The sequence below is a fragment of the Felis catus genome, chromosome A2, assembly GCF_018350175.1.
Source record: "Felis catus isolate Fca126 chromosome A2, F.catus_Fca126_mat1.0, whole genome shotgun sequence".
Lineage (NCBI taxonomy): Eukaryota > Metazoa > Chordata > Mammalia > Carnivora > Felidae > Felis > Felis catus.
In genome coordinates, this window is record NC_058369.1 from 10,126,366 (window position 1) to 10,146,198 (window position 19,833).

The following is a 19,833-nucleotide window of genomic DNA, read 5'->3' on the forward strand; positions in this document are numbered from 1 at the left end:
GTGAACCTAAAACCGCTCTAAAGGCAATTAAATTCTTAATTCACAAAAATGTTAATGAGGTGGGTGGATAGATGGAGAGAAGGACAGATAATGACAAATCAAGCCAGATGTCAACTGTAGACGCCAAGTGATGGGTGTTCAGCAGACAATTCTTTCCATTTGTCTGTACATTTGACATTTACGCTAAATCGTGGGAGAATAGAGTGTATTCATTTCCTGTGGCTGCTGTCACAAACGGCCACAGACTAGGGGGCTCACCACAACAGGATTCTTATTCTCTCAAAGTTCTGGAGGCCAGAAGTCTGAAATCAAGGTGTCTTCGGGGCCACGTCCATCGAAGGCCGTAGGGGAGGATCCTTCCAGGCCTCTTCTGGCTCCTGGGGGTCCCGTGTGCCCTGACTTGTGGCCCCATCATCCCGATCTCTGCCTCTCTCTTCACACGGCCTTTCCCCTCTTGTTTTTTAATTTTTTTTTTTTAACGTTTATTTATTTTTGACAGAGAGACAGAGCGTGAGCAGGGGAGGGGCAGAGAGAGAGGGAGACACAGAAACTGAAACAGGCTCCAGGATCCGAGCTGTCAGCACAGAGCCCGATGCAGGGCTCGAACTCACGAACGACAAGATCATGATGTGAACTGGCATCCGAGGCTCAACCGACTGAGCCATCCAGTTCCCTGGCCTTTTCTTCTTCTGTCTCTTATAAGAACACTTGCCAGTGATTTAGGCTCACCTGTATAATCCAGGATGCTCTTACATTGTTCCTATCTTAATTCTGCAAAGACCCTATTTTCAAATAAGACCACATTCACCGGGCGCCTGGGTGGCTCAGTCGGTTAAGCAGTTAAGCGTCAGAATCCTGACTTCAGCTCAGGTCATGATGTCACAGTTCATGAATTCGAGCCCCCCATCGGGCTCTGCACTGACAGCATGGAGCCTGCTTGGGATTGTCTCTCCTTCTCTCTCTGCCCCGTGCCTTCTCTCTCTCTCTCTCTCTCTCAAACGTAAATAAATAAACTTAAAAAAAAAAAAAAGACCACATTCACATGATCCAAGGGTTAGGATTTGGACATATCTTTTTGGAGGCACAATTCAACCCACAACCCATGAGGCCACGTCTCACGAATCAGCCGTGGGACCCCAGCACGTGGCACAGCCTCTCTGAGCCCGTGTCAGCGGCACACAGTAGGTGCTCAATAAACAGAAGCTATTGTTTCCATCATCCCCAGGGCCTCTCCTGGCAGGTGGTCCACTTGTAAGCAGCCTCTGGGAGCCAGACTTCATGTTGCCAGAGCATCAGGAACAGGGTCTGGTGCCATCTGGAGGAGAGGGCCGTGTCCTAGCGGATGGCCCAGGCTCTGGCATCGGAAGGACAAGGGTTTAAATCCCCGTCTCACCACCCGAAAAACACGGTGACCTTGGGCAGGTGGCTTTGAACCTCTGAGCCTCAATTTCCTCATTTGTAATGGGAGAGGGATGCCGTTCATTTACTTAGCAAATATTTACTGAGTATCTACTATATGGCAGGAGCTGAGCGTGAAGGGTGGGGATAGCGTCGAACAAGAGGGACGAGGTCTGTCCTCAGCGGGGAGCTGAGTGATAAAAACAAGAAATGTGCTATTTAGAGAATTTAAATGAGCTGATGGGTTGCTGTAAACAGGTCAGTAGAGAGGGCTTCCCGGAGGAGGTGATATTAACTGGAGTCTAAATGACAAGAAGGAGCTGGCTATGTGAGAACCATCGGGAAGGGCGTTCCAGGCAGAGGGAAAGGCAAAGGCCAACGATGGCAGTCCTGGTTCCAAGGCTGGGATGATGGACTCAGTCATTTTTTCATCCACTTATCCGTCCAACAAATGGGTGTTCAGCACCGCTCACTGTCCGCAGACAGAACCGTGAGCGAAGAACAAGGAGTTCCTGGCCCACGGCGAAATACTCAGTAAATGTCAGCAACTACTGATGGTCAGTATATTTGGGGATCTCTCGGAATCCCCCCTTCTCAGTGCGCTTCCCTGAGGGAAACACCTCTGCCCACGACCTTCCCTCCGGAGTAAAAATGACTTCCCTGTTTTTATTCTGGTTGTAAGAGGACGCGTACCAGGGACAAAGAGAGAGAAATACCTGGGTTCTCACCTCGCCGAAGAAAAGTATGGTTAGCTCAAAGGGCATCTTTCTGGATGTTTCTCTGGGCGTGCAGGCGTGTGTGTGCAGACACACACAGGTATGCACACACACGTGCACACAGGCCTACGAACGCCTACGTATGTGCACATGCTGGCAGTCATGCATACACAATGCACACACAGAAGCATGCAAACATGAGTGCATTCACACCCACAGATGCTTGTGGACCCGTGCACTCGTGCATGCAAACACACGTGCAAACACGTGCATGTACATGGGACCAGGGTTAGGGTGAAGTGAGGCCGATCTTTGAAACCACGGCCAGTCCTGGCTGTATTTGAAAATGTGGTGCTTTGGGGCGTCTGGGTGGCTCAGTCGGTTAAGCGTCCGACTTCGGCTCAGGTCACGATCTCGCGGTTCATGAGTTCGAGCCCCGCGTTGGGCTCTGGGCCAACAGCTCGGAGCCTGGAGCCTGCTTCAGATTCTGTGGCTCCCCCTCTCTCTGCCCCTCCCCTACTCATACTCTGCCTCTCTCTGTCTCTCAAAAATAAATAAATGGGGGCACTTGGGTGGCTCAGTCGGTTAAGCGTCCGACTTGGGCTCAGGTCATGATCTCATGGCTTCTGGGTTCGAGCCCTGCGTCAGGCTCTGTGCTGACGGCTCAGAGCCTGGAGCCTGTTTCAGATTCTGTGTCTCCCTCTCTCTCTCTCTGCCCCTCCCTTGCTCATGTTCTGTCTCTCTCTGTCTCTGTCTCTCTCAAAAACAAACATTAAAAAAATTTTTTTAGGGGCGCCTGGGTGGCTCAGTCGGTTAAGCGTCCGACTTCGGCTCAGGTCACGATCTCACCGTCCGTGAGTTTGAGCCCCGCGTCGGGCTCTGCGCTGACGGCTCAGAGCCTGGAGCCTGTTTCAGATTCTGTGTGTCTCTCTCTCTCTGCCCTTCCCCCGTTCATGCTCTGTCTCTGTCTCAGAAATAAATAACCGTTAAAATTTTTTTTTAATTTTTTTAAAATTTATCTTGGGGCGCCTGGGTGGCACAGTCAGTTAAGCGTCCGACTTCAGCCAGGTCACGATCTCGCGGTCCAGGAGTTCAAGCCCCGCATCAGGCTCTGGGCTGATGGCTCGGAGCCTGGAGCCTGTTTCCGATTCTGTGTCTCCCTCTCTCTCTGCCCCTCCCCCGTTCATGCTCTGTCTCTCTCTGTCCCAAAAATAAATAAACGTTGAAAAAAAAAAATTTTTTTAATTTATCTTGATGGTGGAGTTTTCTGACACCCCCTTAGACTTTGCTCCTCACTTGCCACTCCTTCATCTCAACCCTGGTGTGCACACACACGTGTACATGCTCACATACCTGCGTGCACATGCCTGTATGCACACGCTTATGCACATGCATGCACACATGCGCACGAGTTCTCACACACACGCCACAACCCACTAACGGGTGTGAAGTCGAACCAGTTGGTCAGAACCATCAGTCACCCTGCCCCCCCCCCCAGTCCTTTCTCCCAGTTGCTACATAGGAGTCCAGTGACATCAACCAGAGCCTTGAAGAGAAAAATACTGTATTTGTGAGAACGACCTGCCTCTCAAAAATGGAACAGAAGAGAATAGAAAATATCAGAACTCAGTGCACAGAAATAGGATAAATATACTTCGGGAAACTTTTCTTCAGTTCTGAACCGGGGTAAGACTGCCTTGCATTGTGAAAAATTAATGCTCTGATGCATGGTCAAAATGCTTGAAATACGTGGCTGCATATGACGTTTGAAACCTTTGTTCTTTTTGTTCCTCTCTCTTCTTTTTTTGAAGTCCCATGTTTATTACGGCATACCCCAAAACTGAACCCGGCTGGGTCCCTGAATATCCGTTTGGAAGAAATTCAGCAGTCACTTGGTATTTGAGAAGCCTGTGTTTAGGTTTTATATGAAGTAAATCTAAATTTGTACAATGTTCAGGGGCACCTGGGTGGCGCAGTCGGTTAAGCGTCCGACTTCAGCCAGGTCACGATCTCGCGGTCCGGGAGTTCGAGCCCCGCGTCAGGCTCTGGGCTGATGGCTCAGAGCCTGGAGCCTGTTTCCGATTCTGTGTCTTCCTCTCTCTCTGCCCCTCCCCCGTTCATGCTCTGTCTCTCTCTGTCCCAAAAAAAATAAATAAACGTTGAAAAAAAAATGAAAAAAAAAATAAATTTGTACAATGTTCAAACAATTGATATTTTCACACATATCTGTTATAGCACCTACATTCAATTTAAAGATGTCTTATGTAAACCTGGAATATCATATATCACATTTATCTGTATTCAACATTTACGTGTTAAATAGATAGCCATTATAGGGGCTCCTGGGTGGCTCAGTCGGTTAGGCGCCGACTTCGGCTCAGGTCACGATCTCGCAGTTCGTAGGTTCCAGCCCCGCGTCGGGCTCTGTGCTGACAGCTCGGAGCCTGGAGCCTGCTTCCTATTCTGTGTCTCCCTCTCTCTCTGCCCCTCCCCTGCTCACACTCTGTGCGTGTCTCTCTCTCTCAACAATAAACACTAACAAATAATTTTAAAAAAATATACGGCCGTTATTTCGTTTGAGGCGTGAGGTGTGAGGTCACACGATATCAACGAATGTACGTTTGCTCATTTTCATTTTCTGCTATTTATTTAATCAACCTCGTAGAGACGGACACTTTCCTTGTCTTCCAGCTTTCCTTAAGGGTTTTCATCGCGGTGTAGTAACAGCGAGGCGCTGAGCATTTCATGGAGTCCTCACGATGTGCCCAATGTACAGGTGAGAACATGGCGGCTCTGTGGCATTAATTTACGTGCCTGAGAGCACACAGCTCACAGATGGCAGCACCAGGATTGGAACCCCAGCCGTCTGATTATGGGGCTCTTAACCAGCCTGCATGACACTTAGATCTTTGCATGTTCCCAGAAATGGAGCTCCTGCTGGGTCGGAGAGTTCACACAATTAAATGTTTAACACAAACATCTGGACCGCCCTCCATGAGGGTTGTATCATTCTGCACTCCCATAAGGGTGCGCAGGTGTGCATCCCCCAAACTTCACACATGCTGATAAGCTTGACAAATAAAAATGAGTCTTTAGCGGATAAATTGTCAAATTGTGCATCCTTGCAAGGGGTTTGTTGACTTTGTATTATTCTTCTGTGAGCCTTTTATTTATGACCTGTGCCCATTTCACCCGTGGGATATTTGTCTTTTTCCTATTGATTCATAAGTGCTCTTTGTATATTAAGGTTCTTAGCGCTTTGTCTGCCATATACGTGGCCAAGAATCTACTCTAGGACCACTTGACCTGGGACCACTTTGAAGGCCACACAGGTCTGTTTTGATTACCCATCTGGCCTCAATGAATGTTTTTGTCCTGACGTGTCTTTGCTGCAGGCTGTGTTTTACTGGTGCCTCCAGAAGCAAAAGGGGAGACCCTGCGGTCTTATAAACCTCAGTCTTATCCAAACTGACATTTGAACAACACCTCAGCTTTCCATGGCAAGAAAGTTCAAGCCTAGGAGTCAGGAGCCCCACCTTTCTGCCCCAACTGCAATGACTGACTGGGCTTCTTCCTCCAGGTTCAGTCAGAGGTGTTGCGAATTCTGTCCCACCCGGGGCGGTCCAGCCACGCCCACCTCCTCCAAGCCACGCCCACCTCCTACAGTAGAGCGGAAGTGGCAGACAGAAGAGGTTTGAGTGGCATCTCAAGCATGGTCTGGGAGACTGTATGAGGGGCAGGCAGGCAGGAGGGGTCCCCGGCCTCCATGGCTGGCAACCCCTTGGTGCCCCCAGCACCCTCCACATAAAGGAAAGAAGGCCCCGCCTCCTTGGGCCTGCCTACTCTTCTCACCCACTTTTTTTTTTTTTTTTTGACAATTTGGGTGGGAGTGGGACCAAGGTGTCGGTGTATTTTATTTTATTTTTAATGTTTACTTATTTTTGGGAGAGAGAGTGAGAGAGACAGAGTGCAAGCAGGGGAGGGGCAGAAAAAGAGAGGGAGACACAGAATCCCAAGCAGGCTCCAGGCTCTGAGTGGTCAGCCCAGAGCCCAATGTGGGGCTTGAACTCACGGACCTCGAGATCCATGACCTGAGCCGAAGTCGGACGCTCAACCGGCTGAGCCACCCAGGCACCCCTATTTTGTTTCTAAAGTTTATTTATTTTGAGTGAGAGAGGGAAAACGAGTGGGGGAGGACCCGAGAGAGGGAGAGAGACAGAATCCCAAGCAGACTCCGCACCCTCAGTGCGGAGCCTGATGAGGGGCTTAAACCCACAAACCCATGAAATCGTGACCTGAGCCAGATTAAGAGTCGGATGCCCAACTGACCGAGCCACCCAGGCGCCCCTCACCCACTTCTTCATATACTCTTATATCTGGCTTCTCTGTGCCCAGTTTTATTATCTGCAAAGTGGGGATAATGTGAATGATCACAAGAGTCAGCCTCTGTAAAGGGGTTGGAATGGTGCCTGGCACATAGTAGGTGCTCAGTAAACAATATCACTGTTTTAGTGTCACTGTTTGCTGTACTATTATTTCTTTTTATTTTAGAAAGAGAGTGCAAGCAGGGGAGGGGGGCCTAGGGAGAGAGAGAATCTTAAGCAGGCTCCACACTCAGCATGTAGCCGGATGTGGGGCTTGAACTCACGACCCTGAGATCATGACCTGAGCTGAAGTCAAGAGTCGGACCCTCAAACCACTGGTGCCCCTGTTTATTGTCTAATTATTGAGGATTAGGTGTGGGATGGAAACACAGAGCCCTGGGGTACCTGGAACCAGTCTTTACCTGGCACCATCTGGGTGGACCCTGGGAGGGGGGGAACTGAGGCCCCACCAACCACCCTCCTTGTCCTCACCCAAATCCCTACCCCAGCCCCTCCAAGGCCCAGAGGGGCCCCCTGGGAAAGTGGCACCGTGGGGACTGCTGCCCAGCACAATTACCGTTTTCATCCTCATTAAACCACATTTTCATTCTAATTAGAGTTTCGCTGCCTCCCAGAGAGAAGGGCCGATTACTTTTCAGCATCATTACCAGCCTCTCCCTCCCTCCCCACCCTGCCCAGGTGCCTGTTCCTTCCACACCGGCCAGCCTCCATATCTCCCTCTCTCTCTCCTCCCTCTCTCTCCTCCTCTCTCTCTCCTCCTCTCTCATTCCTCCCCCCCTCTCCTCTTCATTCCTCCCCCCTCCTTCTCTCTCTCCTCCCTCTCTCTCCTCCCTCCCTTTCTCTCTCCTCCCTCTCTCTCTCCTTCCTCCCTCTTTCTCTGTCTTCTCGCTCTCTCTCTCTCCCCCCTTTCCCTCACTCTCTCTCCTCTCTCTCTCCTCCCACCCTCCCTCCCTCTCTTCACTAGAGACTAGCATGGTTTATTCATGAGTCTCCTACTGGGTGCTGAGCTCGGTGTCAGGGACCTTGACCTACTGCACTGTCACCTTACCCCTGGCCGCTCTAACTCATCTTTTTCCTTCCACACACACCCCTCCGAGTACACCCTGTGATTTATTTGGTCTGTTTATCACCTACCTTCACTCTCCCAGAATGTCAGCATCCGCCCATATCCCCACGGCACGGCACTCCTGGGAGCGGACCCCCTTCCTCCAACAGCTAGCCCCCCCCAACCCCCACAGCCGGACCGTTCCCAGGGCCAGTGGAAAGTTCTGGAGAGCAAACGCAGTGTCGGAGCGGCCTTTGCCCGGTGAGACTGATGGGAGTGCTGGATAAATGCCCCAGCTCCCTCGCCCCCTGGTGGGAAAGCTCTGAGGGTGTGCTCACTCTGGTGTCTCAGTGTCCCCAGTCCCCAGCAGGGGACTGAGCCCCACCTGTCAGCAGTGGAGACTCGCTTGTGAGCACAACTTCCCCGACAGCCCTCCCTTCCCTCCCCCTCTCTCCCCTTCCCGTGCTTCCTGGGGTCACCTCCCACCAGAATCCACCATGCCCGGATCTCTGGCCCCTCTGGAGGTTCACGAAGTCCGAGAGAGTTTCTTCCCTGCTCAGGGCCCGAAGGACGGGCTACGAAACTCCTGCAGCTTTCCCTAGAACGAAAGGGTCGTTTTAACCAGGCCGCAGCCTCCCTGGGCAGCTGGACCCACGTTTGAAACAGGCTCTTGGGGTGCTCCCTTTCGGAGGGGGTGGTAAACTTCCTGGCACTTCTGGGGGGCCGCTTGGCCCCATTTAGTGCACCGGCCCTCTACCACCCGCTCCCTTTCCGGCAGAAGCTGCTCTCGGGCATGAAGGTGGGAGCCGGGATGTTTCCGGCAGGCTTGTTGGCCACCGTGCGGAGCGGGAAACGACCCGTGGTCCACGGACAAAGGATGAGGAAATCTTAGCCACGGTGCCGGGGGCACCACGCAGCTTTGGAAAACAGGACAGATGCCTGCTGTAGGATTTTAGGGCTGACCAAGCAAAGCGCCATAAAACCGGGTGGCTGCAAACAAGAGAAATCGATTCTCCCACAGTTCTGGAGGCCAGAAGTCTGGAATCGGACGTGGGCCGGGCTGGCTCAGAGGGAGAATCGGTCCCAGGCCTCCCTCCCTCCCGGCCAGGGGCTGCAGGCCGGGTGTTCCTTGGCCTCTGGCCACATCTCTCCTCTCTCAGCCTCTGTCTTCGCGTGGCCTTCTCTGTGTTCCTGTCTCCTCTTTTTTTTTTTTTTTTCCTTTTTAATACATTTTTTTTAACGTTTATTCAATTTTGAGAGACAGAGAGAGACAGAGTGTAGGCGGGGGAGGGGCAGAGAGAGAGAGAGAGGGAGACACAGAATCCAAAGCAGGCTCCAGGCTCTGAGCCGTCAGCGCAGAGCCCGAGGCGGGGCTCGAACGCACGCACCGCGAGATCATGACCTGAGCTGAAATCAGACACTTAACCCACTGAGCCACCCAAGTGCCCTCCCGTGTTCTTCCAACCAGGACACCAGTTGTATTGGATTTAGGGCCCACCCTAATCCAGGATGGCCTACCTCTAACTTAACTAACTATACCTATACAGAGACCCTATTTCCAGATAAGGTCACCTTCCCAGGTACCAGAGGTGAGGACCTGAGCATATTTTTCGTGGAGACGTAAGTCAGCCCACCCCAGTGCCCCGGCACTAATCATTCCCTTAAGGTGACCAGACTTGGCCTCCCGCCCTCAACCCCACACCCCCACGCTCTAACGCAGCCACAGAGGCGTCCTCTCTCCGCGTTTCAGCCACCACTCGTCACGACCTTACAGCGTGTTCAGCCCTGTCCTGAGCATTTTAGGGGCATTATCCTATTCAGCTTTCGCACAATTCTGTGAAGTCCATACCGTGTCGGTCCCGTTTGACAGATGTGGAGACTGATACCCAGGTACGCCGAATCCCAATTCCAGGTCACTCGGCTGGTAAGCGGTGGAGCTGGCCCCCGGGGCCTTTTGTCACAACTGTGGCTCCTGGCTACGACTTCCGTAACCATGGTGACAGTGTGCACCTGCCATGAAATGCACACACGGCCATTTATTTTTTCCATCAGCCGTTGGAAATCACACTCATGTCATGAACGAGGAGACCAAGGGTAAGTAACTTGGCCAAGGGCACAAAGTGTAGGTGTGCAGATGTGAGCTGAACGTGCGGCCTTTCGGGGAACCGTGGACTCCAGCCCCTGGCAGACGGGGTGAGGGTCCCCTCCGGCCCAGGCGCTGCTCTGCCTCCATGGGGCCACACAGGGCCTCCTGCCTCTGGGGCTTGGGCCTGGGAGCAGCAGCCCTGACCCGTTAAGGGGGCACAAGCGGTACAATCCATGGGTCCCGCTCTCAGAGCATGCCGGGATCCCGCAGCCGGGGCACAGCCGACCTTGCCCACCTCGGGGCCCACCTCAGGCTCCAACAGCCACACACCAAGGACCCAAGTCAGCCTCTAGGCCCTTCGGAGCTTGGGGATTTACAGGCAGCTCCCTCACCCCTCAGGGGTTATTAATTAATGCTAATTAATATCTGTGTTCACAGAGCCAGCCAGGCCCCTGGGCCTGGAGCATCCGAGAACGGAAAATATGAGAACGCTGGCACCCGGCCAAGAAACATGGATTATTCAGACTGGCACAAGCTGGCTGGTGGGGCAGGGGAAGTGACTGGAAGGGGAAACTGAGACACGGGTGAGGTCCAAGCAGCCCTGGACAGCTTCAAAAAGCTGCTTGCCACTTGAAAGGACAAGGAGACCAGCCTTGGAGACCCACGAGCTCCGGGTCCCGCCTCTGTGCCTCAGTTTCCTCCTCTATGCACGGGATGGGAATTCGTTTCCTTCAATGTGTGAGGGGACCCATCAAGCTTTCATGCGTGTAAAATGCTTTGCATATAAAACTTCCTTTCCCTGGCTGCCCACAGAGAGGCCTCGCGCAGCACCCCCCCCACCCCCGCGTGCCTCAGTTTCCCTTTTCAGGCACACGAGGAGGGGGCAGGGCACCTCAGGCCCAATCTCAGGGAACGCTCATGAAGATCACTTCCAAACGGCCTAATTAATCACACCATTGCTAGCATGGCGACGAGACAGTTCCCTGGCCCCTGATTAAAAACAGAAGTTTCCCCCACGTTTGCGGAGACGGAGCAGAAGGGAAAACAAAGACGCGCACACTCGCGCCAGATAAATACAGACTCAAACACACGCACGGCAGATAAACACACACTGGCACACCAGATCCACACACAGCCGGCTGCGGAGATCGGGGTGGGCCGGCAGAGCCCAGCTCAGACAGCCCGGAGGACCCCCCGGCAAGAGCCACACGAAAGACGGCGACACCCCCCCCCCCACCTCCCGTCCGGATGCTGCTGAGCCCCAGCCACATCTGGGCCCTGCCCCCCACCCCCACCCCCGCAGTGCACACGGCCAGAAGCCACAAGCGCGGGCGTGGGTGCCCCCCCACCCCCGTCCGAGCAGCCCTCGGCCCACGACAGAAGGAACCTGGTGGAAAAATATCCCTACTCCTTCTTCCGGCAGGTGCACGGCCCACGTGGTCCACACGGTCTCCCGGAGGCCCTCAGTCTCCTTCCTTCTCCCCCTCCCCAAGTTCCCTGCCAGGGCCTCCCGCTTTAGTCCGCTCGGGCTGCCGCAGCCACAGACTGGGTGGGCCTGGGGACGACAAACACGGGCCTCTCCCAGTTCTGGAGGCTGGGAAGTTCAAGACCGACACTGTGGCCGCCTCACGGCGTGCACGTGCACGCTGGCCAGAAGGTTCCCAGCGCTAGATGTTTGACGAGTTGTGCAGACATGTCTAGTCGTCGCAGTTGAGGTCAGGGGAGGCCGCTGGCACCTCGGGAGTCAAGGCCAGGGAGGCCGCTAAAAACCCTACAGGGCCCAGAACAGCCCCCCGCCCCCACCCCGCGGAGACCGATCGGCCTGCAACGTCAAGGGCTGCGGCTGAGAAACCCTGGCCCGCAGGAACCCCGTGGGCCGCCCGCCTCGCCGAGCCCCACGCGGAAGGAGCTGAGGGCTCGCACGGCCGCCCAATGCAGACGCGCACAGGGATCCGCAGGCGGCCTCAGACCACACCGACGCACTGTGCGCCAGGCCCTCCTACCAGGGAACCAGCGGGAACGTGCGAGCCTGGGACGTTCCCCACAAGGATGTGTAGACCGCCAGGGGGGCGCTGCCCCACGCCAGGTTCTACTCCAACTGCTTCTGGTGGGAATAACTCATGCAGTCCGCCCAGCCTCCCACCCCCGACCCCCGGCCCCGAGATGGTTCAATGACAATTAGGCACATTGTACAGATGAGGAAACTGAGGCCCAGAGGGGGGAAGCGCATGCCCAGTGACCCAGCTAGAAATCCAGACACGGGCGGCAGGATATGTCACATGTGTGTGAAGGCGGGAAAAGCAGGCTGCAAGGGGACCCTGCCTGCCGCCCGGGGGCTGAGGTGAGGAGGCTCAGGGAAGGCTTTAGCTTTCCCAAGGGATTCCTGCAGCCCTTGGGTAACTAAAACCTCCACGTTTAAACGTTTTTTTTACACCAGCGGACCCGCGAGTCGGACAAACCTTGGGACTCCACCCCCTGCCTCACCGGGTTCTGGCTCTGTGATCCTGGGCCAGCCATGTAGCCTCCCTGAGCCTCAGTTTCCCCCGTCTGTAAAGCAGGGGTCCGCCCACTCACTATTCCGCACGAGGGTGCTTCAACGGCCCCCGCTCAGGACCCAGCCCCCTGCCCAGCTCCGGCCTATACAGGATTAAGGCGGGAGGGACACGTCCGTAAGCGCCCTCTGCTCTCCACCTTCTGCCAAGCGCGGGGCTGCTTAACTAGTTTTGTGGGGAGCGGGAGAATGCGGGGAGGGGGGAGCCCTCACTCCCGCCCCCGCCCCCCCCCCCCCCCCCCCCCCGCCCCCAGCACACCATCCCTGTGCGTCTCAGGCCCCAGGAGCTGGGACCCGTGCTGCGTCCCACGGCTTGGCGTCCAAATTCGGGGTCAGGGCCTGGCACCAGGAGGTGGACAGGGGAGCGGGCTAAATCCGGACGTGCCTCCCCCCGCCCCCCCCCCCCCCCACCGCTTGGATTTTCCCACCTCTGCTTCCCGCCGCCGCAGCGCGGGGAGCGAGCGCCACCTGTGGGTCACCAAGGAGAGGTGCGCGCGACTCCGGGAAAGTGGGTCGCCTCTCGGTTTCTCCCCACCCAGGGAACCCGGCCCCCGCCCCTCCCGGAGCAACGTTGGAAACAGCCCCCGCCCATGGAATTCTCCTCTACGTACCGTTTACCCAGGCGCTGTTCCCACGCTTCAACCCCACCACCACCAATAAACATTTATTGAGCACCTACTACTGTGTCCGGGCATTCAGGGACACAGAAGGGACGGAACTTGAAACCTCCCTGCGCTTCTGGAGCTTAACCGTCAGCGGCAAAGACAGAAGAGGAAGGGGACAGCAACTTACAAGATCACGGCTGGTTAAGTGTTTTAAAGGAGGAAGTAAACAGAGGGATGGAACTAGGGGTTGAGGAAGGGGAGTCCGCTCCGCATAAGGTGAGCAAGGAGATTCTCTGAGGCCACAATGTTTGCACGCAGGCCTGAGAGGGATATGGCCCCTGCCATGCCGAGTCAGGGGGGCAAGGCCGTCCAGTGGAGGGCACAGTAAGTGCAAAGACCCTGGGACAGCAAGGAGTTCGGGGTATTGGACAAGAAAGGATGTCAGGGTGGCCAGAGCAGAGAGGGACAGGTGGGGAAGGAGGGCAGGGTCCCTTTTGGAAGCAAATCTGCCCCCACTCTACTGAGTGGAGAAGAATAAATCTCACTCTGAGCCGAAAGCCATCCTTCACCAAGCATCTCCACGCGGATCCCCTCCAGCCACCCCCCTCCCCACCCACAATGCCAGCCCAGAACCAGGTGGCCCCCGCAGAGAAAAGCCCCATCCCCACACCACATCTCACTCCCCTGGGCTTTTGCCTCTGATGACAGTCATTCCAGTCACACCACCAAGGGGCATGTGCAGAGGACAGAAATGGGGCTCGGTGAGTGGCCTAGGCCTTGGCGGGGGGGGGGACCCAAAGTTGCCTTCAAACGTCTCCTTGGGGGATGCGAGGGGCTAGATTGTTGGGATAAGGGCAAAACGTGGCCCAGTATGTTTCAGGATTTTTTTTATGCCAGCTGCCCCGTGCCAGGCATTCATGGGCACAAGGGTAGGGGGTCGGTGCTTCTGGCAAAGCCCCCACCTCGCCCCCCGGCCGCTTGAACGGGAGACCCAGGAACCACAGAGCCAGCCTGCCCCCTGGTGCCAGTGCCCCCTTGGATGAGGTGAGCACCCCCACTAGAGGGCATCCTCTGTCCTCTCGGAGCCCCCAGACTGTCCCATCCCTGTGTCCCTGGCATCCTCAACCCCTTTTGAGGCTGGGGTCTCTGTTTCAGCTCCCCTCAACCAGGACCAAAGTTCTCAAGGGTTGTCACCAGTCCCACGCCCCAGATCCCAGCTGAGCCCAGTTCCCCTGCCTTCGTGCCCTCCAAGAGCAAAGTGCCCCCCCCCGTGTTGCCAGACAACCCCCAAAATGACTGTGCATGGAAAAGCTGGGGTTCCGCGAATGCCATTCCCCGGATCCCTGCCTTGGGTGCCATGACGGAAGCTGTGGGGCTCACTCAGCACCATGAGGGGAACAGGTTCCGTCCCCCGTCCCCCAGTCCTGGCTGGTTTCCGCTTTGGGACTGCCTGTCTCTTGGGGAGGGGGCGGAGCCTCCTGGAGCCTCTAATTATGGTTTCAGAGGCACAGACTTAATTACTGCCTTTCGAAGGGTTAATTACCCCTAATCTGTTGGGAATCAGGCAATTCTCGAGCCTTCTGAGAACCAAAATATTTCCCCTCCCAGAAGCTGCCAGCCCCCCAGTCCCTCCACCACTCTCGTCCCTCCAGCCCCCACTTTGGATCTTCTCAGTTTGTCTGTATGGAAGTGTGTGGTGAGCTGGGCAGAGTTGGGAAAACCAGAAACCACCAGTCTGCCCTCAAAGAGCCCACTTGCCGAGCCCGACCCAGGCAAGAGCTGAATTCAGAGAAGGGAAGGCCCTGACCAGAAAAAGCCGGGAGGACTTCCTAGAGGAGGAGGCTGAGGGCTGGTCTTAAGGGCCCTAAGTGATCCCCCGTGGGTCCAGGGCTCCTAAGATTCTGTCCTACCCAGAGCTCTGCTGTTCCTGGAGAAGCTGGAGCTGACGGCTCCAGGCCTAGGGGGCCTGTTTGGAGTCTCAGTTTCCTCATCTGTAAAATGGGCCTGATATCTGTGGTCCCCTCAGAGTCCTGGCCGCTGACTGTGGTGGCCCCAGATGCACTAGGACTTTCTGCAGGTCACAGGATAGACCCAGGGGATTCTGAGAAAAGCTCGAGGACTGGTGAGCTGGACCAGAGCAGGCAAGGGAGGCTCCGAGGCCCAGTCGGTCAGAACAGGCTAGAGAGAAGGCCCACCTGGGACCGGTGGTCAGGCGGTTAGGCCACTGTTTCACGGAAGAGGTGAAGGCACTTACCAAGGGCACATGGCCTTCTGGTGGGGGCGCCAGGACTCACAGCCCCATTTGGCAGAGCCCCTGCATGGGATGGGGGAGGAGTAGCCTGGGGAGGTAAGGAGAAGGAGCCAGGCAGGAGGGCTGCTTGGAGGAAAGTTGAAGAGTTTTGACTCGGCTGTGTTGTCAGGGTGGGGTTGAGGCCAGGACGGAATAAGAATTAAATTAGAGACAGAAGGGTGGCAAAAGGGAGGGAAGGAGGACGTGTAGGAAGGGGGGGTGGGTGAGAGAGGAAGACAGGGAGGGAGGGGAAGAGAAAGAGGGAGAAGAGGGAGAGAAGGATGGAAGGAGAGAAGGAAATTAGGAAGGAAGGAAAGAATTGAACAGGAGTATTTCAGTTGCCAGGAAAAATCCAAACCCAAACTGGCTTAAGACAAGAATTTATTTCTTCATGTAACTGAAAAGTCTAAGGAATGCTGGCTTCAGGAATAGCTGGATCCAGGCTCTCAAGCAAAGTAAGGTCCCCCTGTCAACTAAGCTTTCCTCTGGGGAGCTTCACTCTCAGGCAACGATTTCCCACGGGGATAAAATGGCCCTAGCAATCCCTGGCTTCTATTTGATCAGCCACAAAACTCCGGGGAAAAAAGAGAAGCCCCTTGGCCAAGAGTGCTAGCAAAACTCTGGTGGCTACCTCTCATTGGACAGACTCTGGGTCACATGTCATTCAGGAAACCAATCACTGTGGCCAGAAAGGATGGAATGTGCTCACTGGCCAGGCCCCAGACAGGTGATCACTCCTGCTGCTGGGGGTGGGTCCAGCCCCACCAGACTGGCAGAGGGGAAGGAAAGCATTGATTCCACAAACGTTTACTGATCACCTGCTGTGTTCCTGGCCCTGGTCTGGGTGCTGGGGATACAGCAGTGAACAAGGCAGAAGAGCCCCTGCCCTTGTGAGGCTGACACTCCAGGTAAATACGTGAATTACAGCGCCAACCCAAGGGGATGTGTGCTGCGGGGAAAATTAAAGCAGAAAAAAAGGGCAGGGGCTGCGGGGAAAGGATCTGAGACTTTAATAGGAGGTGGTATCTTAGCAAAGACAAGAGGCAGAAGGAGTGAAAATATCTGGGAAAGGGTGTTCCAGACAGAGGGAACAGCCCAGGAGGAGATCCTGAGGCAGGAGCATGCCCCATGTGTTTGGGGAACAGCAAGGAGGCCTGTGCAGCTGGAGGGAGGGTGGGAGGCAACGGGACCAAGCATGCAGGGCCTTGTGGGCCTCGAGAGGATTTGGGGTTTTACCCTGAGGAAGGTGGGAGTCGCAGAGGATTCTGAGCAGAGGAGGGACAGGACCTGACCTGACTCAGGTGCCCACAGGAAGAATGATGGTCAGCCCAACAAGGTGGCCCTCACACACACACACACACACACACACACACACACACACACACACACACAGATTTTATGTGTAAACGACTGGCCTTGTCTTCATCGTGAGCTAGTCTTTCACCAAAGGCTGGGTCTCTATCCCGCATGGCCTCCGCAGGTCTGCCCAGGAGGACAGGCCACTGGGAGTTCCCCTCCCCACGAGGCAGGGAACCCCCCACAACACCCCGATCCAGGACATGCTTCGGCATGGCTGCTAGACATGTTTGCTTTTTGCCCTCTTCGTGCTGGGGACAACAGGTGTAGCTGGGGGCACCGGAGGCACGACCCAGCCTGAGGTTTGGGAAAGGAAGGAAGCTGGGTCACCCAGAGGCCGACCTGGGAGGGGAAGGCCGAGGAGACAGGAGCTGCCCCCTCCAGGAAGGCACAGGGGTCTGTTGGCCCCGCTGACACCTTGCTCTGTTTGGATATCAAGGCTCCTGCACAAGCCCCAAGTTACTGGAAGGGGCAAGGGTGGGGTGGCAGGCCCCGTGGTCGGGCTGGGTTCAGAGCTGGTGATGGACGTACTGATAAGGGCCCTAGAGGTTGGATTTCAGCCCTGAGAGAGTTGGGCAACATCCTGTTTGGGCATACTGCTGTGGCTCTCTCTCCAGCGGCCTGGCCTGGCCCTGGTGGGAGAAGTATAGGCAGGGGAGCTGGGAGCCAATGTTAAAACAGGAATAGCCCCCCCCCCCCCCATCAAGAATAGGACAGACACTTGCAAGAAGAGAACAGAACAGCGACCTGGGTCCTGCTTTGCGTCCTACACAAAAAGTAACTCTAAATAGGCTGTAGACCTAAATGTAAAACCCGAGGCGATAAAACCTCTGGGAGAGAAACATGCAAAGAAATCTTTGCGACCTTGGCTTAGGCAAAGATCCCTTTGCTCTATCACCAAAAGCACGCTCCGTGAAACAGAACGTTCGTAAATTGGACTCGTCAAAATGAAGACTTGTGCACTTCAGAAGACTTAAGGAAAATGAAAAGAAAACCCGCAGCCTTGGGGGAAATACGTGCAGATCGTACCTCTGGTGAGGGGCTTGTATCCAGAGTATATAAAGAGTTCTCAAACCCAACACTAAGATTTAGTGTTCATTCGTGTTTAAGACTCTAACCAAGGTAGAAATAGAAAGGAACTTCTAAACTTTGATGTGGCACCTACAAAAAGAAAAGAGAGAAGGAAAAGAAAGAAAGAAGGAAAGAAAGAGAGGGAGAGGACAGAAGGAAGGAGAGAAGAATGAAAGAAAGAAAAGAGAAAGAAAGAAAGAAAGAAAGAAAGAAAGAAAGAAAGAAAGAAAGAAAGAAAGAAAGAAAGAAAGAAAAAAGGAAGGAAAGAAAAAAAGGAAGGAAAGAAAAGAGGGGCGCCTTGGTGGCTCAGTCAGTTGGGCCGCTGACTTCGGCTCAGGTCACGATCTCGCAACTTATGAGTTCAGGCCCCGCGTCGGGCTCTGGGCTGATGGCTCAGAGCCTGGAGCCTGTTTCCGATTCTGTCTCCCTCTCTCTCTGCCCCTCCCCCGTTCATGCTCTGTCTCTCTCTGTCCCAAAAATAAATAAACGTTGAAAAAAAAAAGAAAAACAAAAAAAAAAAGAAAAAAGAAAGAGAAAAGAAAAGAAAAAGAAAAAAGAGAAAAGAAGAAAAAAGAAGAGAAAAAGAAAAAAAAGAAAAGAGAAAAGAAAAGGAGAAAAAAGAGAAGAAAAAAGAGAAAAAAAAGGGAAAAGAAAAGAAAAAAGAAAAGAAAAGAAAAAGGGGGAAGACCACAGCACATGTAAAACTTGGTTGTGAAATAGCGAAAGATTTCCCCTGGAGATCAGGACAAGAAAAGAATCGCTGTTGTCACCACTTCTTTCAACATCACACTAGAGCTTCCCAGGCGGGGCAACAAAGAAAGAAAAGACCAGAGAACATGTACAGATCGAAACGTAATAAATAAAATCTTCACCATTTGTGAGTGACGCAGTTAGTAACTGGCGGATATAACGAAATCTACTGATGAACTAATGGGGTTAAGTGAATTTAGCGAGGCTCCTGGACACAAGGTCTGTGTGCAAAAATAAATTCTATTTCTCCATACCAGCAACAAACAGTTGAAAAAGAATTGTTTTAAAACTCAGTAAGAGAACCAGAGTCCCCGGGGCACCTGGGTGGCTCTACGTGTCTGACTGTTGGTTTTGGCTCAGGTCATGATCTCACAGTTCCCGGGTTCAAGGCCTGCCTCGGGCTCGGCGCGGGCAGCTCGGAGCCTGCTTGCGATCCTCTCTCCCTCTCTCTCTGTCCCTCCCCTGCCTGCGCTAAAGAAAAAGAAGCCCGAGTCCCAGTTTGAAAATGAGCAAAGGATTTGAGCAGATACTTTGGCAAACAGCACATCTGGATGGCAAATACGGGTCAATCTGACAGTTTCTTAAAAAGTTAAACACACATTGACCACAGGATCCAGAAATGAAAGCATACGTGGACGTGAGTGTTCACAGCAGCATTATTCACGACAACTAAGAGGTGGGAACGACCTGAATGTCCGTCACCAGAGGGATGGAGAAACAAAGTATGGTCCATCCGTCTAATGGAATATTGCTCATCGACGAGAAAGAACAGCCTTTTGATAATTGCGGCAACGTGGATGAGCCTCAGAAACAGACCGCATACAAAAAGCCAGGCACAAAATACTACAAAGTGTATGATTCCGTTTGTGTGGCATTTCTAGAAAAGACAAAGCCATAGGGAGAGAAAGCAGACGAGAGGCCGGGGAGGAGAGTGGAGAGAGATTGCAAGGGGGACGAGGGGACTCTGGGGTGACAGAAGTGTTCTCAGACACTGGTTTGTGGTGATGGTTGCACAAGTCAGCAAAATGTACTAGAAATCATTGAACTGTATGCATACGATGGGCAAATTCTATGCTAAGGAGGGTGCCTGGGGGGCTCAGGTACTGGGCAAGTGCAGTTTTAAGTTGGGGGTCAGGGGAGGCTCTCTGCGGAGGTGATGTCTGAGCCAATACCTGAAGGAAGCGAGGAGAGAGCCATGTGGAGATCTAGGGAAGGAGGGCAGCAAGCAGGGGAAACTGCAAGTGCAAAGGCCCTGGGGTGGGAGCATGCCGGGAACAGTGGGAACAGCGAGGAAGCCACTGGGCTAGAGGGAATAGTGAGGAGGAGAGGAGGAGGGGAGGGCAGGGAGGGGAATGGGCAGAGCCTTTCGGGTCATGGGGAGGACTCTGACTTTGGCTCTCAGTGAGATGGGAGCCACAGAGGCTTCCTGACCAGGGAAGGGATGGGACCCGACTCAGGTGTTCCAGGGCGCCTTCTGGCCACTGCTGGGGGAACAGCTGTGGGGCTGAGCGTGGGAGTGGGAGGACCAGGGCAGAGGTGACTGCACTGATCCCAGTGGGAGATGATGGGGCCATCCAGGC

The 19,833-nt window shown here is 54.2% G+C and overlaps 2 long non-coding RNA genes across 5 annotated transcripts in view; one reads left to right on the top strand and one right to left on the bottom strand.

Moving 5' to 3' along the window:
* Nucleotides 1-19,833, bottom strand: part of LOC123382411 — a 70,999-nt gene that overhangs the window by 46,333 nt on the left and 4,833 nt on the right. The window lies entirely within an intron of this gene.
* Nucleotides 9,540-10,442, top strand: LOC109494571. Its single transcript, XR_002149473.3, has 2 exons — nucleotides 9,540-9,638; nucleotides 10,069-10,442. It is a non-coding gene; the product is annotated as an uncharacterized LOC109494571 (long non-coding RNA).